This window comes from Leopardus geoffroyi, chromosome C2, assembly GCF_018350155.1.
Source record: "Leopardus geoffroyi isolate Oge1 chromosome C2, O.geoffroyi_Oge1_pat1.0, whole genome shotgun sequence".
In the NCBI taxonomy this organism is placed as follows: domain Eukaryota; kingdom Metazoa; phylum Chordata; class Mammalia; order Carnivora; family Felidae; genus Leopardus; species Leopardus geoffroyi.
In genome coordinates this window covers 94902932-94913501 of record NC_059333.1, presented here as the reverse complement: position 1 = coordinate 94913501, position 10570 = coordinate 94902932, and positions in this window count along the sequence as shown.

The following is a 10570-nucleotide window of genomic DNA, read 5'->3' as shown; positions in this document are numbered from 1 at the left end:
TGATGAATGGGTGAAGTGGGTGAAGAAGTGAGATATATATGCATATATATATATAGATATATATATATGTATATCTATATCTATATATATATATGCCTAAATATATATAGATATACATATATATATCTATTTATATATACACATACATACACTATATATATATTGTGTATATATATATATATATATATATATATATATATATATATACACATATATATTTTTATTCAGCCATAAAAAAGAATGAAATCTTGCCATCTGCAATCACATGGATGGAGCTAGAGTATTATGCTAAGCAAAATAAGACAGTCAGAGAAAGACAAATACCAAATGATTTCACTCATGTGGAATTTAAGAAACAAACAAAAAAAATGAGCAAAGAAAAAAAGAGAAAAAGAAACAGACTCCTTTTTAAAAAACTTTTTTCTTTAATGTTTATTTTTGAGAAAGAAAGAGAGAGACAAGAGTGTGATTGAGGAAGAGGAAGAGAGAGAGGGAGACATAGAATCTGAAACAGGCTCCAGGCTCTGAGCTGTCAACATAGACCCCAAAGCAGGGCTTGAACCCACAAACCATGAGATCATGACCTGAGCCAAAGTTGGATGTTTAACCGACTGAGCCACCCAGGCACCCCAACAGACTCTTAATAATAGAGAATAGGGGCGCCTGGGTGATTCATTCGACTGAGCATCTATCCTTGTTTTTGGTTCAGGTCATGATCTTAGGGTTTGGGATCAGGGTCGTGGGCCCCACACTCAGTGTAAAGCCTGCTTAAGATTCTCCGATCTCTCTGTCTCTGTCTCTCTCTCTCTCTCTGCCCCTCTCCCCAACTCACACTCTCTCTCTAAAATTAAAAAAAATAATAATAAAAATAATAGAGAACAAACAGATGGTTATAAGAGGGGAGGTGGGTGGGGGGATAGGTGAAATAGGTGATGGGGATTAAGGAGTGCACTTGTGATAAGCACTAGGTGATGTATAGAATTGTTGAATCACTATATTGTACACTTGAAACTAATTTTACATGTTAAGTATACTGGAATTAAAATAAAATAAACTTTAAAAAAAGAAAGAAAATAAAAGAATTGACCATAGAATGATTACCCATTGTCAAAGCTATATAGAAAGAAGTGAGGTCAGGGGCTCCTGAGTTGCTCAGTCAGTTAAGCGTACAACTCTTGGTTTTGGCTCAGGTCATGATCACATGGTTCGTGAGATCGATCCCTGTGTTGGGCTCTGCACTGACACGTGGAACCTGGTTGGGATTTTCTCTCTCTCTCTCTAAATAAATAAATAAACAAAAAAGAAAGAAAGAAAGAAAGAAAGAAAGAAAGAAAGAAAGAAAGAAAGAAAGAAAGGAAGGAAGGAAGGAAGAAAGAAGTGAGGTCGGGAAGGAACTGAGGGAAAGAGAAAAAGAAAATATCAAAGAATTGAAAGTACCAAAATCCTTAGTGATTCATTTTAAAACAGGACATTTCTTTTCCTTTTTGTTATTTTTTAAAATCACCAAGTATTTTGGTGCATCTATGCCGTAAGTTGATCATGAAAACTTGGCCAGAACACTGAAACTAAGAGAAGCCATTTGAAAGCAAATTCCTTGCCTCAGTGTAATAGCAAAGACTACTGCATAATCATTCATTCATCCTTCAAATATCAGACCAAAATTAGCCATTAAAATATATCTTCTTTTCCCATAATCAAGGCCAATATTACTTTGCACAAATAAAGTCTGTGGGGTGGGTTATAGATGACATTGGAGATTTAAAAATATTTTATATGTATAAAGGAATTCTGGTTATGCAGGTCAATATCCTTATTGTTAGGAGATGCCTTCTAAAATATATGGAGGTGGGGTGCCTGCCTGGCTCAGTCAGCAGAGCATGTGACTTGATCTCACATGAGTTCAAGCTCCATGTTGGACGCAGAGTTTACTTAAAAATAAATAAGTAAAGGAAAATAAAATTTATATATATATATATATATATATATATATATATATGGGTGAAACACCTGCATATTTTCAAATTATTTTCAAATGGTTTTGAAAAAAAATTGTGTAATAGAGCAAATATAGCAGAATGCTACATTTTTTATCACATTGGTTCTCAGTAGGGGAGAGGGAAAAATTTTACTTCACAAGAGATATTTGGCAATGTTTGGAGACATTTCTGGCTGTCACAAGTTAAGGATGGTGGTGCTACCAGCATCTAGGGAGTAGCAGCCAGGAGCACTGCTACACATCCTACAATGCATAGGATGGGCCCTGACAGCACAGATGATCTGTACCCAAATGTCTTATGTTGAGGTTGTGAAACCCTGTTCCTAGTAATAGATATACAGATGACCATGGTGCTAGTGCTGGCCTTTCAAATGCCCATTCGAAACATATGTAAACATTTTTATTAAAGGAAACTTAAAACTAAAATATGAGAAGAAGAAAATCAATCTTTTCCAAGTAGGCAACAAATAAATTATTTTTGCCAGTAGTCAAATACAGAGCATTTTCTTGAGCATGACACGGGATACTCTTGGAAACTATGACTTTTAGGTGGATGGCTGGAAACCATTCCTCATCTTCCTTCACTCAATCCATCAAAATAGAACATTGTCTTTATTCAGTACTAGGATTTTTGTAGAAAATGTTTTCAAAGAGAGGAAAAGAAGCAAAAGGGAGAAGAATAGATATTTGTAGATCACTTTCTATGATCCAGGCAACATGTTGGGCACTTTTCATACATAATCCTGTCTGGCTTGGACTCAGCTGACAGAGTGAAGACTTGTGTCACACAATGACTTATTAGATTCATTCATTCAGTCATTCATTTGTCCATTCAACAAACCTTTATAGATACCTACTATAGATACCTACTAGATACTATGCTAGGCCTGGAGATAGAGAAATAAACGAAGTGCACTCCTTGGTCTCAGGGAGCATGTAGTCTATTGAGGGAGACAGATAATTTAATACTGAGCAATGTGAAATGATCTTTCTTAGAGGAATGGACAGGTTTTTCTGGGAGCATATATGTGGACAACCAACCCAGAGAAGTCTTTCTCAGACCTGGGAGGGTTGGGAGTAAATAAACTCAAGGATTCTGAGACAAGAATAAAGTGAGTGAGGGTGAGGAGTGTGGGGGGTCAGGGCCAAGGGCAATCTGGGCAGGCGGAACATCACATAAAGGCCTAGAGATAAGAGGGAGGGAGTGGAATGCCTTAGAGATGGTCTCTAACTGGAGTATGCACCAGAATCTTCTTGAAAGCCTTAGCCCAGGCAAGTTGATACATAAAATTGAACATCACAGCCCATATGTCTTCATCCGTAGTATGGGAGACTAGTAACTATCAACTTGTCTAACTATCTCTCAGCATTCTTTTGAGAATAAAACCAAGCAGCAGTATATATATATATATATATATATATATATATATATATATATATATATCCCACTCTGCCCTTCCCTGCCACTCCAGTCAGAGGAAGCACTTCCCAGGGCCATAAAAGCCCACCTCTCCCAGTTATCGACCTGACTTCCTCTTGACCATAACCCGTTGAGTAAGGTAGATGATGAAGCTGATTGTCCCAGTTTGGAATGTTAGAGAATGACTCTCTGAGAAGTTAAATATCTAACCCAGTTAAGCAAAGGCAACTGGTAGAGCTAAGGTCAGACAGGCTCATAACTCACTGTTTCACTAGATCATACTCGAGGTTCAAGAGCAGGCTTGGGGGTGTTTTTGCAGAGGGAAGCTGGGCTCTGAGCCTGGCTCAGTCAGCAACTCAAACCTAAAAGGAGAACTCAGATGCTTCATTCTGGAACCTCTGTTCAGGGAAAGTAGGATAGTTTGGGGAATTGTTATCTTCGGGCATTCCTGTTAGGAGCTGCAAGAGACCTGGCTTTTATTTGTAATCCTCACATTTGTGTATTGCTTTACAGTTTAGATTTGCTTTTATTTTTACTTTTTAAGTTAGTTCTCATGGGTGGTACGATTGTCCCACTTTACAAATGAGAGTTTCAGTGACTTGCTGAGGATGACACACCTAGCAGGTCTTTGGATTCCAAATCTTCTGTACTGAATTCCACCAAAATATTTATGTGAAACAGATGTGACATGTGCCAATTGTTTTCAATAGACATGGTGATTATGCATGTAGTATTTGTGTATATATGTATGTGTATGCATAGGTATGTGCGTTTTATATGCTTTTGTGTCCTTATTTTTTTTTGTCAATACCACTTTGGTAGTTCGTCAGCTTTTTTGTTGTTTGTTTTTTGTTTCTGTTTAACCACATGTAATCTATTCATAAAATTAAAAAGAATTTTTGGGGTACCTGGGTATCTCAGTCAGTTGGGCCTCTGACTCTTGATTTTGGCTCAGGTCATGATCTCACAGTCCATGGGATCGAGCCCTGCGTCAGGCGCTGTGCCGATAGCATGGACCCTGCTTGGGATTCTCTCTCTTTCTCTCTCTCAAAATAAATAAACTAACTTAAAAAAAAAGAAAGTATTTTTGGTGAAAATAATCCTTGAAATAAAACAGTAGGAATTTATGATTTGACGGAATAAATGAAATTACCAAAAAATGTAGATTTAATGGTGAAAACTCTGTGCAGCAAAAAGAAACTTTAGTTGACTTCAGGATGTATCATGATTGTTTTCTTTTTACTTAAGAAAACAAAAGTTCTGGAGCTCTTTGAAACATTTTCTGCAAATAATGCACATAGGACTTCTGTGACAGAAATCAGAGTGCTAAGTAAAGTAAAAACATAGGTCTTAACCACCTCCTTCTACAACCAAGATAATCCAGCTCAATAAACTATAAAGGCTTCAAGGTTGGGTAGAAATCAGAGTTCAAATTCAGAAAGCCACCAGATGCATCAACTGCAGCAGTGGGAAGAGGCCAGCGGCGGGGAAAGGTACACATCTGATGATACACATACTTTTAGAACATTTTAATCATTGCTTCCTCCCTTCCTGAATAACATCTGGCTTGCACAGAAGATCCTTAATATCATCAGTTTTTCGCCTTACAAATATTTGAGTATATGAGTTAAAGATTTGAGTATATGAGTTTACAAAAACCTAGGCTTAACAGAAGGTCTGTCTTTTTTAAAATCCAGAATCTATTTATTTTTTTAAGAAAAGTCATTACTCTGCTTCAAATCATAAAACCCTGATGCTGACATGGAATGTATACACCATTCAGGTGAAGATGGAGTAATTTACCCAGAGTCACCCAGCCGAGTAGGTCCCTGGTTTCCCAACTTTCTGCTTTGGTGTTCCACTATGGTTCCGAGGAAAGAAAAGAGACTCAAACAAGAATAAAATGAAATATTTAATGGCATGGAGGAAATATTTGCAATATATTGCTGTGTAAATAAAGCACATCCCATAATATATACCACATGATACTATTTTGGGGGGAAAAGAGAAGGCATGTGTGTTAGGTACAAAAAGGCTGGGGAGATGTTAGCAGGTCTGAAATCTCTAAGTGGGGCAATTCGCAGGACTTGCTTTTTACCTCTTTTAGTTTGTTTTTTTTTTTTATTTTTTAGATTTTTATAATAAATAAGTATAACTGATAATCACAAATAAATTATTGTTATAAACAAAGAATTAAAGCATCCTAAGAATGGCAGGCACATTTCAGAAGTATAGAGACAAGTAGCATTAGAACTCTTTCTCCTCGGGGTGCCTGGGTGGCTCAGTCAGTTAAGCATCCTACTCTTGATTTCAGCTCAGGTCATGATCTCACAGTTTGTGAGTTCAAGCACCACATCAGGCTCCATGCTGTCAACTCAGAGTCTGCTTGGGATTCTCTGTCTTCCTCTCTTTCTGTTCTACCCCTGCTTACTCTCTCTCTCTCTCTCTCTCTCTCTCAAAATAAATAAACAAACTTAAAAAAAAAAGAACTCTTTCTTCTTAAGGGTTGGGAGGTAGAGGACTGTATCAATAGAAGTGGTGTGTTTGACCAGAGCTGTACTGCAGGGTGGCTAGAGCTGATGGACAAATGGACACCTAGGAGCCAATGCATGGACCACAAGACAAATGCTCAGGGTGAAGGAAGCAGTGAGAGCTTCCCATTAGAAGGAATATCAATTTACTTCCCACTTCCCACTGCTCTTAACATCTAAACAATTGGGAAATATTGTGTTCACTTCTTTAGAAGCATGGAATATTCCTCTGGAATTAATGCTTTCTGAAGGAAGCTAATCTCTCATGGCTACTCCATTTCTTCCTACTTTGACTATGTAGCTGATATTCAGACCTGGTAAAGACCATGAAAAAAGGAATAAAGATAATAAGTAGAAGGATGGATGGATGGATGGGTGGATGGATGGATGGGCGGATGGGTGGATGGACAGATGGACCACCTTGGTTTAAAGAGCACCTCCTATTTACTTGCCAGACTAATTTATGTGCTGTATAATTTCTAATCCTTGGCCTTGCTGCTAATCTCTACATTATCTCTAATTTCAACAGGTAGGCATTTTTATTCCCATTTCAGAGATGGTAAAACAGGCTGAGAGAAGTTGAGATACCAAAGAGAGCAGGATTAGAACTGAGGGATGTCTGACCCAAAGGCCTAAAGCCCCCTCCCAAGCCACTGCCTCCTTCTCGGCACCCTGGAATAGCCTAGCCCTTCTCGGTGGACCCAGTAGACTGCTGCAGGGGAAAGAAGAGCACTGGATTAGGAGTCTGTTTCCGGATGCACTCCAGTCTGGCTGACTCTCTTCCATCTCCATAGTTTGCCCACACAACAGACATTCTTTGCCACAATTGTTTTGTTTTCTTTTTTCTTTTTTACATATATTGTTTTAATGTTTATTTATTTTGGGAGGTACAGAAAGAGAAAGGGAGAGAATCTCAAGCAGGCGCTGCACTTTTAGCGCACAGACATGGCGCTTGATTCCCATGAACCGTGAGATCATGACCTGAGCCAGGATCAAGAGTTGGAGACTTAACTGACTGAGCCACGGAGGCACCCCTGTTTTATTTTATTTTTTTATATTTTGACCAAAATCAATTCACTGAGATAGAAAATCTCCTGCTTAAATTAAGAAAGATGAAAATCAGAATGAAGTCTGTTTCAGAAACCAATTTAGGTAGAGGATAAAGGTAGGGTGAGTTTTCTGAAGTAAACTCTAAATGGCAGGGCCCTAGCTGTCAACCTTTATTTCCTTTTCTCATTTCCTTTTCATTTCATGTTGCCATCTCTAACACTCCTTTGTGAACCAGCAAATGTTAGTGGCATAGAGAACCTCAAACTTCCTCAGAGCTCTTTTAAGGCGGCCAACACTAATGTGGTTTGGGTCTTGTTAACCAGAAGTCTCTTGTTAAGTAAACAACTCAACTTTGATACCAGAGGGTCTGTGGTCAGGATGGGGGCTGAGGTTGAAGGAGAGTAGAAGCAGGCTTGGGAGAAATTTTAAGTAGGAGATTTCTCTTCAAAAAAGAAAACAAAGTTTTGACGAAAGCTGTTCTCTATTCCACCAATTGGGACACATCCTCAGCACTCTTTACTGACCACACACTACACTCTGCTCTTTATATTTGGTCTGCCCTCTACTCTTGGCGTTGGGCTATAGGCCTACACTGAGTCACATTAGAGAACTTGTCTTATGTCCTACAAGAACATCATTGAGAATATGGGTCACTAAACCACGTAAGAGAAATTCTTCTCAGTTCTCTGTTCAGGAAAAGCTGCCTTTCCACTGATGACTGGTATGTTTTATCTTATGAATGTTGGGAATCATGTACTGTAGTTGATTTTCTTTTTTTGTTTGCTGCAAGGAAACTCACAGCCAAACTTGGGGTCCACTCCTAGTAGAAAGTGCTGGGCCTTATAGCATAATTTGGAACACTAATCTTACTTCTTTTTTGTTGAGTTCTTCCAACTACCTCTTTTTCTTTCCAATAGGTCTCTTCTCTCAAATGATTTTTTTTAGAAATCTTGCTTTGTTTGTGTCTTTCTAAGCTATCTTAAATTATTTTGGAACAAGTAGGAACAACTCTATATAATTGCCACACCGTGTTTTTAGGTGTCTGCCTACAATAGCACCCTCCTTTTTCTTTAAGAACTGCTTGAGCTGGGGGCACCTGGGTGGCTCAGTGGGTTAGCATCTGACTCTTGATTTTGACTCAGGTCGTGATCTCAAGGTTTGTGAGTTCAAGCCCCACATGGGGCTCTGTGCTGTTAGCTTGTTAGTATGGAAACTGCTTAGGATTGTCCTCTCTCTTCCTCTCTCTCTGCCCCTCTCCTGTTCATGTTCTCTCGCTCTCTCTCTCAGAATAAATAAACTTAAAAAATATTTTAAGAACTGCCTGAGTGATCATAGGAATGGGGCCCCTTGCACCATGTGAGCCTGCCTGTCTGGCCAATTTGATTAGAATTGAGGTAGCTACCTAACCCAAGATAAGCCACAGAAATGTGAAATTGGGACTTGACAAATGATCTGCTAAGCTGGTTACTTGACTGTGTAATATATCTACAGCATTGATGTTCAACACTAGAGGCCCTATAAAGTCACATGATACTTTTAAAAAGTATCAATTCATCCCTGATTATCAAGGAAGGGGAAGGTACATACAGATCTATAACCAAATAGATCTACTGACTGGATTTATTTAGTGTCATTTCTCTATAGAGTTTGTGACTGGAGAATGTGAGACCAAACCCTTAAATAGTCCACTTCTCACTGAAAATTGTTACCTAGAAACCCTATGAAACTCAAGCACTTTGTATTCACTTAAGTCTCAGCCATCTGTATAGACAGACAGAATTCTGAATGAAGTGAAGGAACTTTCACTACCTTTGGGCTTTCTTTCTTTCTTTCTTTCTTTCTTTCTTTCTCTCTTTCTTTCTTTTTCTTTCTTTCCTTCTTTCTTTATGTTTTACTAGGTTTCACTCCCCCAAATAGATTTATGTATTTAACATAAAGTTGTTGAATACATCCTAAGTGGGAAGTTCTCCAGTGGATGCTATGGGAGAGGTTGGGGGAGAGAGAAAGAAAGTGGGTACCCAGATGAACCTGACCTTAGGGAGGCAGGTGACAAGGAATGTGGCAGAGGATGATGGTCACATTCTCAGGATATAACAATAGGAAGGCATCAGAAGCTTGTTCTAAGCAGCACTTAACTTGCTTTACATACAGTAATCTATTATTCTTCCCATTTGTGGAAATAATCAAGCGTTGGCTAAAGTGGCATTCAAATTATGCCCATGAAGAGGCTAGATGAAACCAGCCTCCAAGAACAGTCTCATTTAAATCTAGATAAAAATCTATCTGATATTCTGCATATTAGAACTCCACCTTGAATTCCTTGCTCAATAACAATTTTCTCAGCTGGCCTTTCTGGCCCCATTTTTTTTTTATTATTGTTTATCTACTTTTGAAAATAACAAAGAAATGGAGTGGGAAATGGAAAATTACTCTGTTGGAAAATCTTACCTTCCTAAATGTGAGCTTTCAGTACATTCAGAAATAGTCTATAGGATTTCTGAGTGCTCCCAAACATCACCACCAGCTAATGTAACTAACACAGGTTCAGGTTGGAGAGAAAGAAAGAACTGTAATACTTAATATTTATTGAGTTCCTACATGCCAGGCATTCTGCTATGAGCTTAGATGCAGCATCTTATTTAATACTCGCAACAACCTTTGAATAATTCTATCTTCTCTGTGTAACAGAAGAGCAAACTGAGGCTTAGAGAGGTAAAGGGATGTACCCAAGGTCATGCAGGTCATTAGCAGTGTTTCTGATAGTTGCTATAACTATAGTGTTTCAAGCAGTGCTGGGCACTTGGAAAGCGCTCAGTAAATATTTGCTAAATGAGTGAATATGTGAAGGATCATCTGGCTATAGAAGCAAATCTTTAGTAGCTGGGTAGAAAGAATCACACAGCTAATGGATAAGTCTCCTACACCATGCATTCTGAGCTTGGGTTCCATGTGGCACAGAGGTGTCCTCTTTCAGAAGTGAGTGGTGGAACAGAAATAGCATCCCATGACCCAGAAGAGCTAGGTGCTAATCTTGGCTCTCCTGTCGTGTGACCTTGGACCCATGATCCCCATGCCTTACTGAGTTTCAGGTGTCTTTTTTGCAAAATGAGGCCTCTAAGAGTACCTCTAAATTCTCTTCTAAATCTAACAGCCTGTCATTGACAAGAATTTTACACTAGAGAATTTATCTTCTGGATGAACCACTCTAAGGACAAACCACAAATGGTATCAAGAGCTTGTGGGAAAAGAAGAATTCCCATTTTCCATTCTGTATTTGCTATCACCTCTCCTCTCTTCCTAGAGTCTCTGCTGAGATGCTTTACATTGTGGGTTTTTTCTTTTACTTTCTTTTTTGTTTTTTCCATTTTTCAACTTTTAATTTTAAGATAATTTTTTACTTGTAAAACAAGTTAAAAAAATAGCACAAAGAATTCCTGAATACCTATCACAGTGTTTCCCCAAATGTTACTATTTCTTATGCCACATAAATGTGAAATTATCACAGTCAGAAAGTTAACATTAACAAAATACTGATTATCTGATCAACAGTTCTCAAGTTCACCAACTGTCCCA